Consider the following 17,181-nt stretch of genomic DNA (forward strand, 5'->3'; position numbering starts at 1 on the left):
AATTTTCGTGGTTGGATAGTTTACTAACTCTAGTTATTTTTTCGAAGTTTTTTCTGTTTCAAATTATCCTCAGTTAATAAACAGATTGTCAATTTTTTGCAAATAAACTGTGAGTTTTTACTTTTACCGTGAACCAGCTAATTTAGAGAAAAGGTTAGTTCTGAGCTTTTTTCTATGCTTGCCAAGTACATAGATCCTATAAGTTATGCGGTAGGCAAGGTAGTTTGATTGGAAGTTTACAAATTGTGCGTATAAGGTAGGCCCACAAATAACTAGATTATCTAATTCATACTTCAAGTTCACATAACTATAGTATAGCGTAACTCTAAGAGGCATTCGAGCTGTCATGTCAGTCAGGCGTCTTTGTGCGTCTATGAGTTCAAACGCGTGTGTTACGTAGATAACGGCTGAAGGGATATGTTACACAAATAATACAATGTCATCATGACAAAGAATTTCAGGCAAATTACCGGTTTTTATTTAGAAAATATTATTTTGTAGAGGTTGGAGGTGCCTGTCAAGATGTCTTGCTGGGGTTATCCGTTTTAAATGGCGGATTTGTGCGTTGTTATTCCGAGATGCCAGTATTGTTATCCTTTTATTTATTATATTATTTGTAGGCAAATTATATATTTTTTTGTATCATACAGAAAATTCTAATACTTATCGATTATGTCCTGTAAATGGAGTAATGTTACCAATTTCTTTCATTAGTTAAAGCAACATAAACGAAACTGCGTATATTTAGTTATTGCATCATTTCTGAAAATTTTCTAACAATTAACATCTACATAGGTATAAAACTGTTTACCCTTTAATCTTATATTTTATTTTATATCTACAAATTGCAACCTAGAGCTAGAATTCGTCAGTTCCAAAATTCTAGTTCTATTCTGAAGACAGCTGATGCATGTCCCGAAACATATTTCCCACATCAAATTATACATAGCAGGGAGCGTATTGGATGAAATTTGAACTTGGAATAAACTTGCAATCTAAATTCATGGGACGGCGGACCTCACCGGACGGTGGCCAGTCTTACTTATTTGTACATTTACACTACGTTTGTTTGCGAAAATTTTGCAGCTGGCCAGTACGTGACTTAAATGTTGCCAAATGAAAATAAGAAGCGCAGAAATGAGGTTGATAGGTTAAAGAGGTTAGATTCAGAGTGTTTTTTATAAATTTCTCACACTTTTTGCCTCTACCAAAGCTAGTGTAGTAGCTTGTTTTGCAAAGATACCAAAGAAATAGAGAGCCTTCTATGACCTATATATGTACATGATTTTAAGCCTTCAGTGAAAACGGATCTGATAGTACCTATGTTACGTGATACCTATTATTCCTGTTTGAGAGTACTGTATGCAGCTAAAAGCCCATCTGCGTTCCATTACCTGCAAACCCTGAAACCACCTGCGGTTTAACAGATATAAGATAACACAACTAACAATCAATACTCCTGTGGTTAGCGGTGTGGAATAAAACCTCTTTCCATAGAGAAGGCCTACTAGATATTACATACTCTGGGTTGTATCTAGGTTAAAACTCAAAGTACCTACAGACGAGGTAGGAGAATAGGATAGCACTCGTCATCGAACCAGAGTTCTATTTATCTAACAAACTATAGTTATCGGCACGAATCTTGAGCTCTGACCTACATCTGCGCAGAAGTGATTTATTAGCAAAGAACCAATCCCGAGTGACGGCTATGACGCGATGCACTGAGGGCCAATCACGGCTTTAGCCCGCCCCCGCGCCTCACTTCATACCACAAAAGGGACCCAATAAATTACTTCTGCGCAGGTGAAGGTCAGAGCTCAAGATTCGTGCCGATAACTATAATTGTATCATTGGCTCTAGCAAATATTCGATATAAGAGGCAATAATTCACCTATGTGAAACTTCTGCATAGGTATAAGGTTTTAAGGATTCATATATTATGTGACAGTGTTCTCAACATAGTAAGGTTCTGTATATATTTGTATGGATGGCGACATTAAACTTAATTTCTCTCCTTTCGTATTGCACTGCCCACTCAACTTTGACATTTGAGAGAATTAATGCAAAAATCTGCACACAGATTTAAGCCTTATCATTATCCGAATTTAGTCTTATTATATCAACCTGACTGCTTCCTCCTCCCCTTTTTGTCTCAATCCATCGAAAGGTCGTCTGGAAGCGATCGTTCTTAACGATAAGACCGCCCATTTTGTCACCTACTTTAATTAGTTTTACGGCTAAAAATAATAAAAAAAAAAACAATTGCTGTTCTTCCCTAATAAAGTTTATTATGGCAGTTTTTCAGCGTTTTAAGAAATTGATCTTCATATCTACTATTTCTGAACTGAGTTACAAATATAAGATTTTTTTGTTTTTGATCGGAAATCATCAAATGACCCAGTGAAACGAACGACCAAATGAGTGTCAGACTTGATTGATTTAAACCCACCACGTTCCTTCTTAAGCCCTTTATGTACCAGGGCCGCGGTAACTCTTTCGAACAATCCCACAGCCCCGGCAGGCCCAATACCGTCTTCACCATCCTCCGAGCCTTTTCCCCAAACTATGTTGGGGTCGGCTTCCAGTCTAACCGGATTCAGCTGAGTACCAGTGCTTTACAAGAAGCGACTGCCTATCTGACCTCCTCAACAATCAATACCGTCTTCACCTAACTAAGCATATCATATAGGTAGCACCCTACTACACCAGGCATGAAAGGCACAATTGTTGCTTATCAAACTATGATTCCTATCTAACATCGAGACAACATTGTAACGCGGAAGGCGCTTCAAATAATGGCCATTTCAATATGAACAAAATACACGACAATAGCGTGCTATCTTATTGTGACGTGGCGAAGCGTACGCGTGATTGGGCCCCGTTCGAATGTAAACATGGGCCGCTACTATGGCACGCTTATTATGTGTTACAAAGGCTTTCCGATCTTCTAGTTTGGGAATACATGCAAATGTAGGTATGTGTGGTGTTAAGGACAATTTCAATACAATAGTTAGTAAGTAACCGTGAGAGTACCAAAGTTTCTGCGGTTGGGGCTCGTTGACTTGAAAGACATTTCCGTAAATTAATATATTCTTCTAATTGATTGCATTTATGTGTCCTCAGGTCTTTGTTAAAAATCTGATATCACCGATAAAAATCTGAGAGCTCTGCTAAACCGCTTTAAAAATAAATGGTAGGTACATTTCGGGAGCCAAAAAAGGATATAGGCCATTGTTTATCTGGGTGCGAGAGGTGATTTCTTCAGATTACAATCATTCTTTTATAATAATGCCCGTTCCTTTAATCCTATATTTAATAAACAATATTTAAAGCATTCATTCATAAGTCGATATCTTTCAGTCATATTTTTTTTCAATACCGTTTTTTACAAATAAGGCTTCATGTAAAAACGATAATCCTTAGTAGGGCTCCTGAACATTCAGGTGTATAACACGATAACGCCTGTGTAAAATTCTGTATAAGCGCTGATTTTTGTTTCGGTTTCATATTTAAAGGTTGCTTAACCAAATATTATTTCTTTATACATAGTGGTAAGTAGAAGTTGTGGAGTGTGGGGCCAAATAATGGGATGAAATTCGTTTCTGTTCGAAAAAGGATCACTTATAATGTTTTTACGAAAATTTGTTACAACTGTATTAACCAGCTTCTCACTAGCAAAAAATAGCAATATTTAGTATGATACATAAGCTGCCAAGTTTCAGCAAATTCCTTTCGGTAGTTTTTGCAAAATTGAAAAGAGCCTACCTACCTATTAAACACATACACTGTACACGGACACATACATTTTAACAGAAGTATTACTAAGCTAGTTTTACCTAGGTTTTTAGCCGCGAACTGTATCTCACAATTACACATTAATAACATCACAGACTAGTAAGGATTACTCAAAATTGGATTGAACCTTTAACTAACGTGAATGTATCAGCTACAGTAATTAGATGCGTGAGCGGCACAAACTAATCGATAGTTGTAATTAACAGTCGTTGCGTTCAAATGACGTTTCATGGGACGGTCACAAGTTTTACACATAGATTGGTAATCGTATTTTGTGTGCTATTGATGTTTTATCATTTTAATATTGGAATTATTACTAAAAAAAATATTTTAATATTGGAATTATTAGTAAAATTAAATGACCCGAAGATATTATTTTATATCTCCGAAATTAATAACCACGAGTCTCCACCAGCGATTCGAAGCGATTCGAAGCGCTTCGAATCCAAATAGTGTAGGAAAAAAAAAACCTATGTTGCTTCTACAAGGCCAAAAAAGACAAAGTAGTAGCTGAAAGGCTTTTTAAAAGGATTGAACCTTTACAGTTAACTAACGTTAATGTATAAGCACAGTAATTAGATCCGTTACTGTTACTGCTTCGATTCCGATTCAAATATGAATCTAAAAAAATCAGGAAACTTTAATTCTAAGGCAAGAAAGATAGAACAAAAAAGCTGAAAGCAGAAAAGGCTCTATTATGAATAAATAAATACCAGCACTAAACAATGGAATTTCATCAATAACAATATTAATAAAATCAACGTGACAATATTATCAGGCGGCGAAGTTCCTATATAAACATTTTGCTTGCAAATTTTCACCGGCGCCAGAAACAAAGGAAATGCGATTACACCGGAACCGGAAGTTAGTTTAACTTGAGCGCGGGAAACATCCGCATTATGTGGACAGCGCGGAGTATGTAGTGAATGGAGGAGTGAGGAAAACTGTTTCACCCACTATTCTACTGAAAAGTTATCGTGTTTTTATACTATACCAATTCTGTTGTTTTGGGGCAAAATGCTTTGATAGGAAAAACTAGAAAGGAACCAAAACAATCCATGAACATGTAGTCCATGCTACAAAATGTAGCAAAATTTGGAAGATCTACAATGTACGATGGATCATGGATTTGTGCGGTATTAACGGATCTCACAGGATTTGCGGAATCACCTTGCGAGATTTGTTGAACATCACGATAAAATTCATCACCTTTATTCACCAAAGTTTTAGTCAATGAGTCCTCCATACACAAACTACTCCTTAACAAACAGCCGATGGTATATTATTATTAGCTACTTAGATACAGTTTAGTCATGGTCGTTTGGTTATTGAGTTTCAGTGCAGAATGTCTAGATAGTTAGGTCTATACGTAAGCTAATATTACTGGCAATTTGTGGTCTGTTCTGTTTGTTCGTGTACACGTGTGATTGTTCGGCGTGTTGTGTTGTTTGTATTGATATGTATAGTTTGTGACGTGGTTGCTAATAAATGGAATAATAGGTAAAGTGAAGGTCTGTCTTTGGGGGTCTGGAATACCTATATTATAGCGGTTGGTATGGCTGCAATCTTTGATAGTTTACTTTTCTGGTAAAAGCAGGATCTTTTTTGGAATAGGCTTTAACTTACGCTGACGTTAGGCGATTTTCAATATGACGACCGTATTGGGTCGGCTTCCAGTCTAACAGGACACAGCTGAGCACCATTGTTTCAACCAACAATTAACAGAACAAGACAGTATAATAAAGTAGTCAGTAGAACTTGAGAGAGTTCATTTGTATGATACTTTTTGAGTGCTTGTTGATAATGATAGATACTTATTTAAAGATGCATTAAGGTAAAACATTACAATGTGCTTACTCTCGTCTTCATTAATAAAACTTAAAATCCCCCGAGAAAACCAGCTCCACCAAACAAAAATCCCTCACTTTATCAATACAATAACAGGAAAAAACTACGCATAAACAGGGAATTGGGTAAATGAAACAGCAATCCATCCATCAAAGGGTGACAAACCGTATCAGGATCGATTTGTGGCACTACGCCGTGAGACATATTGGTATGTGTCATGCAAAGTCACGCGTGCTGTCAACACAAACGTGTCGAATTGTTGTAAGGCTGCAGCTGAGATACGCGAAAGCGAAAAAACAAGTGTGAGTAAACAATACTGAGTAAATGTCGCCGTTTTATAAGATGTCCTCTGCTGGGCAAAGCCTTCCCCCAAAGTAGTAATATAATGAAAACATATTATGTATCTGCATTTTGATTTGTGGCACTACGCCGTGAGACATATTGGTATGTGTCATGCAAAGTCACGCGTGCTACCAACACAAACGTGTCGAATTGTTGTAAGGCTGCAGCTGAGATACGCGAAAGCGGTAAAACAAATGTGAGAAAACAATTGTAAGTAAACAATACTGATCAAAACAATACCGAGTAAAAGTAGAGCGAGTTGCCGAATAAGTCTTATGCGGAAGTTGAGGCGATATAACAAGTGTGAGTAAACAATACTGAGTAAAATACTAAAACAAAATAATTTAAAAGTCAACACACGTCCATTTGTGGCACTACGCCGTGAGACATATTGGTATGTGTCATGCAAAGTCACGCGTGCTGCCAACACAAACGTGCCGAATTGTTGTAAGGGTGCAACTGAGATACGCGAAAACTGTGGCCATATAACAAATGTGAGAAAACAATTGCGAGTAAACAATAGTGAGTAAATATCAAAACAAAATAATTTAAAAGTAATAGGTTTCGATTTGTGGCACTAAGCCGTGAGACATATTGGTATATGTCATGCAACGTCACGCGTGCTGCCAACAAAAACGTGTCGAATTGTTATAAGGCTGCAACTGAGATACGCGAAAGCTGTGAAGATACAAAAAATGTGAGAAAACAATTGTAAGTAAACAATACTGATCAAAGCAATACCGAGTAAATTGCAAAACAAAATAATTAGGAAAATGCTATAGGTATACTTACTTTGATTTGTGGCACTACGTCGTGAGACATATTGGTATGTGTCATGCAAAGCCACGCGTGCTGCCGACACAAACGTATCGAATTGTTATCAGGCTGCAGCTGAGATACCTACGCGAAAGCGGTAAAACAAGCGAGTAAACAATAGTGAGTACATATCAAAACGAAATCGTTCAAAAGTTATATATTTCGATTGGATTCGATGTGGCACTGCATCATAAAGACATAAGTGTAAATGTATTTTTCATAAAAACAAACCAGATATCAAAATTTTAATTAACGGCAAGAAACGAAGCCCAGGTATTAAATCTTATTTTCCATACATTTAAAGGTTTCTTTACACGATATTAAATTACTAGAATAATTAATTTTCTTGTAATTTTACATACGGAATAATTTTTCAAAATGAGTTTGTTTAAGAAAATGGGTTTATAAATTCGGTATTTTTCGGTGATAAACTCGACTTTTCAACTTTATAGGGTGAACCGGTAATTGGGTTTTTCTATTACAAAAGAAAATCCCAGTTATAGAGGATTGGAACTCCCAATGAATAGGCCGGACCCTTCTCCATCGGGACTCAATACATTGGCAAACTGCGGCCATTCGATAATGTACCTTACTTACTTTTCTGGGAAAAACAACCGTGAAGATTATTACGATATAATTTGTTTGCATACTTTTTGCACAACGAGCTACAGTTTTATAATTTTACTCAGTTTTGTTTTTCAATCTATAGTAGACTTAGTATCTTATTTATGGTTGTTTACTATCTTAACTGTAGATAAATCGATAGTCTTTTGTTTAAGACGTCTTTTGTAATACATGGATCACTGTATTTGAATTATCGCGATCATGTAAAAAGCTTTGAACGTCCTACCAAACTGAAAAGTTGACAAACCACACACGGAAAACTGACGCGTGAAACACCACTCAACCTCCCATTATTATATAACAAACAATTCTATTTATCAATAACTACACTTATAATGTGAAGCACAGCAAATATCGACGGCCATTGAAATAAAATTGGCAAAAAGCTTGGAAATGTTTCGGTGGAGCGCATGTTTACACTCAACCCGCTTCGACGGTAAGTTCCGGCCAATGCTCGCTTAAACATTTCTCTTTTAAACGTTTACATCATGCGAACAGACGGAAATGTAACAAAAATAACAATGTGAAAGACTATCGACAATGTTTTCGGATGCGCGTTGTTTGATGGCCTTTTCAAATTGTTACTATTTTATTAGGTAGGATTTGAAGTTGAGCGTAATGTTGTTAAGATTCTGATGTAACAACCAAAGTGTTCTTATTGGGAGAAAACATTTGCGAGTCGACCTTAGAGTACGCGCACACTACAAACTTTTAGTCGACTAAGTATTAGATGGTTCGGGCTTATAAATCAGTATGGAGATGAATGGAAGTGCGGAAATTACAACGATCAGTAATTGGGCGGTAAAAGAAAATTTTTGATAGGCTTCACGCTTTTCTTTAAAAAAAAACTTACCATATCGGGCCAACTGTCAGCCGACTATTTAGTCTACAGTTTGCAAGAACACTAATTAGAGGATTATGTCTTCAAATATGATTGTGATTAACTAGCAAAACTTAAGTAAGTAGGTAAAATATGTTATTTTATTAATTTCACTACTTAAAGTTCTTAGAAAACTTCCTAGTTATAACGATTTAATGAGAATAGCTCTTTTCTGTTCAAGTACGAAGAGTTTACGTTTACGTTAATGTTTCAGTAATTCTTTAACACCACGTTCGCCTGTTATTATATTTCTTGATACCTTTGTAATTCGTATTAATATGGTCTAATAAATCTTCTTTTTTTGCTTTTATTTGAAGATATTGTTTTTCAGTGTTCTTAGATAGTACCTGTAACTGTTGTCTAAATTATATTTTTAGGTAGATTAATTAGACAGCACGGTGTAGGTACATATTGACTAACTAACATTCAATTTTTATATTAGTGAATGTGCTGTAAACAAATAACAAGCATTTATATAATTAAGTGCACATATTGATATTAAATACTTTTAACTTTTTTAAACAATCAGCGCTGTTCATACAAATGCAAATTAAAAAGTAAACAATTGCTATTATTTTTAAAAGCTAAGCTTTTAGGAGCATTACGTAGTAAATATCAATTTTCATAATTATTAATTTTATTAATTACACCATATTTGTTGAATTTTGTAAAAAAAGTTAGATTTAGGCAGAAGCTACATAAAATATTACTATCGTTCCAGTATTTCCATTATTATATGCACAAGCCTATTTCGGTATCGTATACGCTAGGCGAAACATTATGTGAAGGTGGGAATTAGGTAAGTAGTAGTAATAAGGTATTATTGCAAATCTATAAACCACTTAAGAAAAATTTTTTTCCATTCATTTTTAAGTTTACAATTTTGTAAAGTCATCTTAACTCATCAGGCTGCACCAGGGAAATCTAACATTGTAAGTCTAATAACTCTGGCCCATCTAGGTGTCAAATGAAGCTTAAATTTGACAGACAAACAAACCAACTTCATAGATATTATTAGCACATGTCTCATCAGTCATTGTACGAAGCAAGAACGTCTATAATTAATCAGGATGCGTAACAAACAACGATTACAAGATTGATTTCACTTTGCCAAAACTAAATATACATCGCTTTATTTGTGTATTATAGCAGCTCGGAACGGTAAATAATCATCTGCCTAGCCTTTTTCAACAATGTTGGGGTAGGCTTCAAATCTAACTGGATGGTGGTGAGTACCAGGATTTTACATGGAGCGTCTGCCTATCTGACTACATCAACCCAGTAACCTGGGCAACGTGACTCTTCTTGATAAGACTGATGAAGAACAGAAGTAGAGTAAACCTGGTTTTATGGAACTTTGGTTATTTAGGCTTTAAAAGCAACCGTTTGTTTCCTTCATTCGAGTGAAAATAGCTGGCAGGAGACAATTTCAAACATATTTTTCTATTGGAAGGCATTATATTGATTATTTATGAAATTAAAACAATTAGGCTCTTGGAAATAAAACAATTAGGAGTTTATGCATGATTAACTGAAATTGATGTTCATACTCAAGTTACAGTAAAGCATAATAATATAATAAGGTAATGTAGCTTTCTATCCTACTTCCCTGCAAATTATTCTACAAACAAATAAATTTCAAGGCGCATAAAATAAACATTTGAATCAATAAGCAATTGAAACCTCGCAAAGCAACTAAGTAAACAACAATAAGTATTGCAAAAGCAACATTTTCACAGTTTAAAAGCTAATTTCTTATAGATCTCGCATAAAATTATTTCCAAGCGCGCGGAAATACTATGATTTCCTTCTGCAGTCGCTGCACCAAGCGCTGTGTTACCTGTGTTTGTGAATTTGTTTTGTAACGATCGTAACATTTTATATTTTATTACATTGTTTTGTTAAAGGAAAATAATGTTCTTATTTAGAAAGTTTTATTGATTGCAATGTGGTTGGATTAAAGTATCCAGAGAATATCTAAAACAGCTTTACATGGAACATTAGAGCTTCATTATTTTAATGGTTTAAACATTTATTGTTGAAGTTATTAGGTGCATGACATGAGATAGGTATTATTAAGACAACATAAAAGAGACTTATTGAAAAGATTAATTTACAGTCAAGATTACTAGGTATAGCGATAAACTTTCAAACTCAGGCCATTTAAATGCCAATCGCTGTCACAATAAATAAAGTCATAAAATTAATAGCGAGCATAAAATAATTTGGTGAAAACTCCATTTTCTTAGAACCGAAGTCGGTAAGAAACAAATACTATAACATTAGAAGTTTATGTTCAATAAATAACAGGAGTTAACCTTTCCTAATTGATTGATGGATGGCTGTTGTGTGCGTTCTTCGCGATCGCAGCCGCCACATGAGAAAGGAGTTCCGGGAACGCGTTTTACCATAATTTAATCACCCTAACATAAAAGTACCACAAATAAACTACATAATCCTAATTGCTGAATAAGTTACATTAAACTGGAATATTTTTTGTTAAACAAAGCAAAACTTCCCTCTTAAGTATATCGTCGAAAGCATCTGAACTAGGTAATAGCTCGGCCGGAGGATACAAGACGTAACGTTGCATAATATGGCGCGTGTTCAGCCAAAGTATTCGTTATGGTATTTGCTACACCTAGCCAACGGGGGCATACGTTTTTCGATATGACGCCGAACGTCAGGTGTTCATCTCGTGACCTAGTTATCAAATTCTATTTTAAAACAACAGCTTTAAGTTTCAAACGGGAGTGTGTTGGTGGATGTGAGTTGTGCCGTTTTGTTCCTGGGCAGCCGGGAGCCCTCCCTCTAGGAGAGAGCGTTGCTGGCGGCGGAGAGCACTTGAGACTCTGGCGAGGTGATCCGAGTGGCGATATTCGCGAGTTGGGGGGTTCGCTCGCTGCATCCCTCTTGCTCGCAGCCGCGGCCGGCGGGCGGGAGGCGCCGCACGGCCCGGCGTCACTCACATCGTTTCGGTCTCCCCGATCGTGTGTCCGATCCTCTCCTACCCGCGACGTACGATCTCTCCGAAATCTACCGGTACTAAATCGAGCGTGCCGCGTCTCACGCGACATTTATCAAAAACATATCCCTTTATTTCGTGAAATACCTTCCACGGTCCGATCACCAGCTCTCCGAACTACGGTCAGTAAAGTTTCATTTAGTAATTACCTAAGTTTTTGTTTTGGACTTTTCATAGTGAAATTGAAGGATCGTTAGATTCAAGACTTTACACGTGGTTAGTCGGCTCTTCGTATAATTCTGTAGGTCGGTGCAAAAAAGGATTGTTTGGATTGTGGCAAAGGAAAAGCGTCCGTATAGAAAAGCGGCCGGCCCCGCGCCGCCCGGTCTCATTTGCATCTGTCAAGCACTAGGTGAGTACCTGCTGCGTCTGCTTTTTAAAATCCTTCTGGTTTTTTTAAGTGTCCTTGAGAAGATCTTTCTTGGATAGCTTTAATCTTGACACAGCGTGATTGCTAAACAAACGGAGGGTAGCAACTTTAATTATTTCATAATTTTAATTATCTTGTGGTGGGCAATCCGTGTCGCTAATTAATTCTTATATAAATCTACACCTGAGTGGAATTCTTTGTTTAAAGTGGACTTTAAATTTTATGTTGGCATTTAGAGTTCTGCTAATTTCCCACTAAAACGATTTATGTTTGTCTTTAAAGTAATATATTGTGACTGGTTACGTCGTGATAAATAAATATGTCAGTAGTATTTTATACACAATTGTTTCAGAAGAATGCATGTCTAAAGTTTTCATGTAACACAGATTTTTACTATAGTCATATAATTACATTTTATTGAAAAGACCACACATAATCACTTCACTGAAGTCTTCTTTCATAGCAATATCGATTTGTTTATTACTAAATACAAAGTATAGATAGAATTTTACTATCCAAATAAAATACGAAAATCACAAAAGCGCGGGAAAGGGCGAAGATATGGCGGAAGTTTGAAACTTTCACCTAATTCGGCTACAAACTATTATTAGCAACTATTTATTAAACCGTCATAAATTAAAATCGAACATTCTCGAATAATACAAATTGGAATAATAAGTCGACAATTTCGTATCTATACATATAATAAAATGGTAGGAAAGTTAAAACTGTACATTGAATATTTTTTTAAAAGAATACTTGGGGGGTGATCCATAATCGATTCTGAACCCAAATATGTAGTTTTTAGAATTTTTGTCTGTATGTCTGTTTGTCTGTATGTTTGTCCCGGATAAACTCAAAAAGTATTGCATGGATTTAAATCAAATTTTGCATGACTATTACTTGGGGGCCGGTTCAACACATAGGCTATATATTATCACGCTATCACTTAGGGGGGTTGAGCAATGAATTATTAAATAAACGAAATTGGAAATTCTATATTGTTCACGCAGACGAAGTCGCGGGCAACAGCTAGTAACAAATAAGAGCAAAGTTTGTTTTTGCTCGAATTTGTTTAACATTTATATGGGAATAAAGTCTTTAATTTTCATTATGAAAGTATTTTGTTTTGAAAGTCGATATGGGATATTTTGTCATACAATCCTTGTTGGTGGTTAAGATATTGGATTGCGGAAGAGGTTTTCTATAAGTAAGTAGGAGAGCTCTGTCGAAGTCCCGTGCGGTTTCATGGGTCACATAACTTGTATGGGTCATGTGTCTACGTGTGCTTGTAAATTGATCTCTTCTACGTTTGTCGTAGGGTTAGTAAATACTGTTTATTATCAGCCCTGTATTTTATGAGTTTAAGGTTTTTAAGGTCACATTTTTTTGTGACGAATGAAAAAATAGACATTAAACTCTCATTTCTAAATGGATTGAATAAGTCGATTCAAACCCCTTTCAAAACTTTTCATCTTTTCAGATATACTTAAAACAGTAAGTAACTTCTAGATGAAGTAGTGAAATCCACAAAAAAGGTCGCATAACTTTTGTCTATATGTCACATAATTTAAATTTCAATTGCTTATCTAAATCATTCGAAATAGCTATAATAAACTAGATAAACCACACTAATTTTACCTATTCATTTACACCTGGATTGATATATTAATTTCCCAACAATATCGTCAAGGGTATAAAAGAATTCATTGAGATAAAAAGTTATCCCAATGAGTTTGTTTCATTTTCTGGCAGCACGTCATTATTGTAATGGACCTTAATGAAAATTGATGACTCTTTGATTCAATTACTTACCTCAAATTTATTTTTCTCTTGTTTTTGTTTGTAATATTACAATGTTTACCTTTTTTTGTAAACATTGCGTTTGTTCTTTTGTCTTTGTAAACACAAGTCACGTAAATAAGTGGCATTAAAATGGGATTTGTAAAAAGATTATCTGTAACGTTTCTGCGAGATTTATTCTGAATTATAGTAAAAAAAAACATTAACTTGGTTCCGAACCCTATTTTTTAAAATCCAAGGTTTATTCAAGAAGAGTTCCAACATCAATAACGAGTATCAAAACCACGCATCAACAGCTCAGTCACGTCAGTCCCAAACGCCGGAAATTATCTCAAATATTATTCTTTGATATTTTTTACCTCAGCGAAAAATAAATCTATAAAAATCAACTCCGCAAAAATATTACGTTACGTGTATCAAAAGTAATTTGGAAAACGGCGAAAAGCAAATGGAAAACATTAACGTACTGCAATGTAAAAACACAAAATTATAACACAAACGTCAACAAAGTTATTTATTCCTGCAAATAAAATAAAATACATCGCGAACTTTCCCCTTTTCGGCTCTTTAAAGGCTAAATTATATTCGCTCGGGGTGCAAAAATGGAGACGTATGCCACTGTAGGGACTCAAGAGTTATTGTAGGCGACCTGTATGGCTAAAAAGTGCTACTCTATTCATATTTTATATTCCATTACATGAGACTGTACGTTATTCAATAGAGGGTTGCGGCCACAATTTTTACGGAACATACTTCGATAAAATCTATTAGGGTGGGGAGAAAAATTACAAGTTGACACAGGTTTTTCTTCAGACCCGAGTGGGATTGTAGTGATGTACAACTGGTATAATGGTATTTACGTTAACGGCTACTTCAAGGATTTACGGCTAGTGTTAATAGATTACCTTCGTAGTGGTGTGTTTATTGCCTATTGATGCATTATTTAAGTATTGTACCGTTGGATTTAGGTCATTTATTTTATTGAGTCGAGGATAGATAACATCTTGAATGAGAAGAATTTAAAATCTATAACACTATATTCATCGTTCAGATTATGTGTCATGTATTTCTTAGTACTAATCTACAATCATCCTAGCAAAAGATAGGATGCTTTTTATCCTTGAAAAGAAGTACCTTCTTCCCTAGTGCCCTGATAAAGCAGTATTACGTGAGTAAAATCGCTAGCAACACAAACTACAAAAGAAATAAAATGTACTAGGTGTAGTAACAGCCATTATTTTCAAATGTCACAGAAAAATAAGCTTAAAAAGTATTAAGTTAACTGACAATAAAATATCCCTATAAAAGTTGAAATAATATCACCATTTTATAACCTGATATTTTAACCTCCATATCAATTGATAACTTTTAAACTCTTCAATTGATTATTTTGTTATTTATTCAACTTTAACTTTTATATTATAATGGTGTAATAAGAGGGGTAATAATCAATAAATTATTGAGAACAAGTCCAGACTGTTGCTAGGATACACGAGACGACATCTGAATAACATCTGGACATGGTCATTGAACCCAGACATACTGGTTAAACTGTATCTAACTCATGTAGCTAAGTACTTTTAAAATGATAATTTTCCTTGACTGTTATGGTTAGAGAATAATACGTAATTACAGTTACTTTAAGTAAGATAATACCTTCCTGAAATATGGCCTTCAAAGCTCTTTGAAACGATGTCACTTTAATTTTGTTTCCCTTGACAATAAATAAAGCAGTAAGTCATCTCTGGATATACAAAACGAACAAAAGATATTCGTACCTTTGTAAAAAAAACTAGTAAAAGTTACGCAGAAATAAATAATGTATTAGAATTATAAAAGAAAGTAAAAATTATCTGAATTCCCCAAATAAAATACAAAAGGGATGTCACAAAGAAGTGATTTATTTCAGTTTACCTGTAGTAAGTATTCGTTGAAAAGTGAAAAGAAAATAGCAAGAATACCAAGAAAATGTAGTGGATATGTATCAATCATGAGACGAAAAAAGAGTTCTATAGTATTGAAGGATGGAAGCTCAGCTGACTTTGGATATAGTGCTCTGGTGTAAAACACATTTATTTCATCTACTTGGTATATTTTGAAAAAAACTAGAAAACCTTTCAGGCATCCTTGTTTCATTATTTGATGACGAGCCCGTGGCCAGGTCAAAATCATTTGGATCATAAAACTTGGCAAGGTCGGTTCGTGGATGAGTGACAGTCTTGCCATTACGAGTTCTTCCTTATTTCTAAGGCTCGACAAATTCGTAGGTCCCGACTGTCATTTCAAAATATTTGGCAGTCTTTACGGGTAGTCAGAAGCTAGAAAGTCTGACAACCAATCTTTCTAAGTAGTATAGAATATACATAGTTGGAAAAGGGCTAGGCAGATCATTATTTGATGAATTAAAAGATCAGGTCGGAAATTGATACAATTAATTTCTCTTAAAATACTGAAGGGGATTCTATTGAAGTATACATCCTTTTGTTATTGACATAAGCTTTTCACTGTGATCTTTGAGCAGAAGAAAAACACAAAGTGTTCTTTTTCGTTCTTTCTTTTCTTTACTCTGTTCTTCACAATCCTGTCACTCCAAGTTACCTTCGTGAACGCTTTGAGTTCCTCGTTCCCAGAGGCAAACCTTGTCGCTCTTCCTTATCTCTTCTGCTTCGTGTCCCATCCCACACTTCAAGTCGCTATGATGGATCATTCACTGTTCGTGCTGTTAGGCTGTGGAATACCCTTCCGCATTCTATACGCGAGAGCTCATCATTGGATATGTTTAAGAGACGAGTTAAGGAACATTATTTATCATTATGACCTGTGTATATATTTGTATATATTATATTGTATATATTTTATATAATTATAAAAGGTATATATTTAATTTATTAAGATATTATACATATATATTATTGTTATTAGTATAACGTTGCACATTCGCCCTACCCCATCAAATCACTCTTTCACTCTAAGGTTGGCTGTAAGAGAACCCAACACTGGGTTAAGCTCGCCGTTGTACATAATGTCTCCGTTTTCAGTGTGTCAAATGTATTTATGTGTGCAATAAAGAATAATAATAATAATAAAAAGTGTACCCGTTGCTTTATTCCCACGCAGTACTCAGCCAATGGGGTGGGCTTGCTCAATATTTATTGATGGTTGTTTGATTTTGTGAATTAACTTAGTAATTTATTTTATAGCTGAAAAAAAGACGTTACGAAACTTTGAGAAGATAGTAAAAAAATATGAGGATTGTTTCTGTTGTCAAGCTCTTTGCTTTAGGATGTTAGCATCCTGAAATTAGAAACTGCTCGCGTATATTTGCTAGCAACTGTTGGCCAAAAGTCCAGAGATACAAGCAAAAATTCTGCAACTCTCGACTATAAAAAATGATGTCTTTAAAAAATACTTGAAATAAATACTTCAAGATTGCTATATCTATTTTTGCTATATCTCCAAATCTTGAGAGCATTTCTGTATTCTGGACTTCACTGTCATAATAAATCAACAAGAAATATTTGTTATCACCTTTGTGCATTACCGGCTGACAACGATGAGGACCAATTTATACGCCCTTTATTAATTTAAAGATACATAATATAGGTACACGAATAGTATTACATTTGAAAATAAACTGTTAATAACATGTACCTATATAATAAAATATTATTCTTTTGA

The 17,181-nt window shown here is 35.0% G+C and overlaps 1 long non-coding RNA gene across 1 annotated transcript in view; it reads left to right on the forward strand.

The window, feature by feature from the left end:
* The first annotated feature begins 11,295 nt into the window (after positions 1-11,295).
* Positions 11,296-17,181, forward strand: part of LOC124632099 — a 115,949-nt gene continuing 110,063 nt past the window's right edge. The window contains exon 1 of the long non-coding RNA XR_006984582.1: positions 11,296-11,682. This is a non-coding gene — a long non-coding RNA (uncharacterized LOC124632099). The remainder of the gene's footprint in view (positions 11,683-17,181) is intronic.

This window comes from Helicoverpa zea, chromosome 7, assembly GCF_022581195.2.
Source record: "Helicoverpa zea isolate HzStark_Cry1AcR chromosome 7, ilHelZeax1.1, whole genome shotgun sequence".
NCBI lineage: Eukaryota > Metazoa > Arthropoda > Insecta > Lepidoptera > Noctuidae > Helicoverpa > Helicoverpa zea.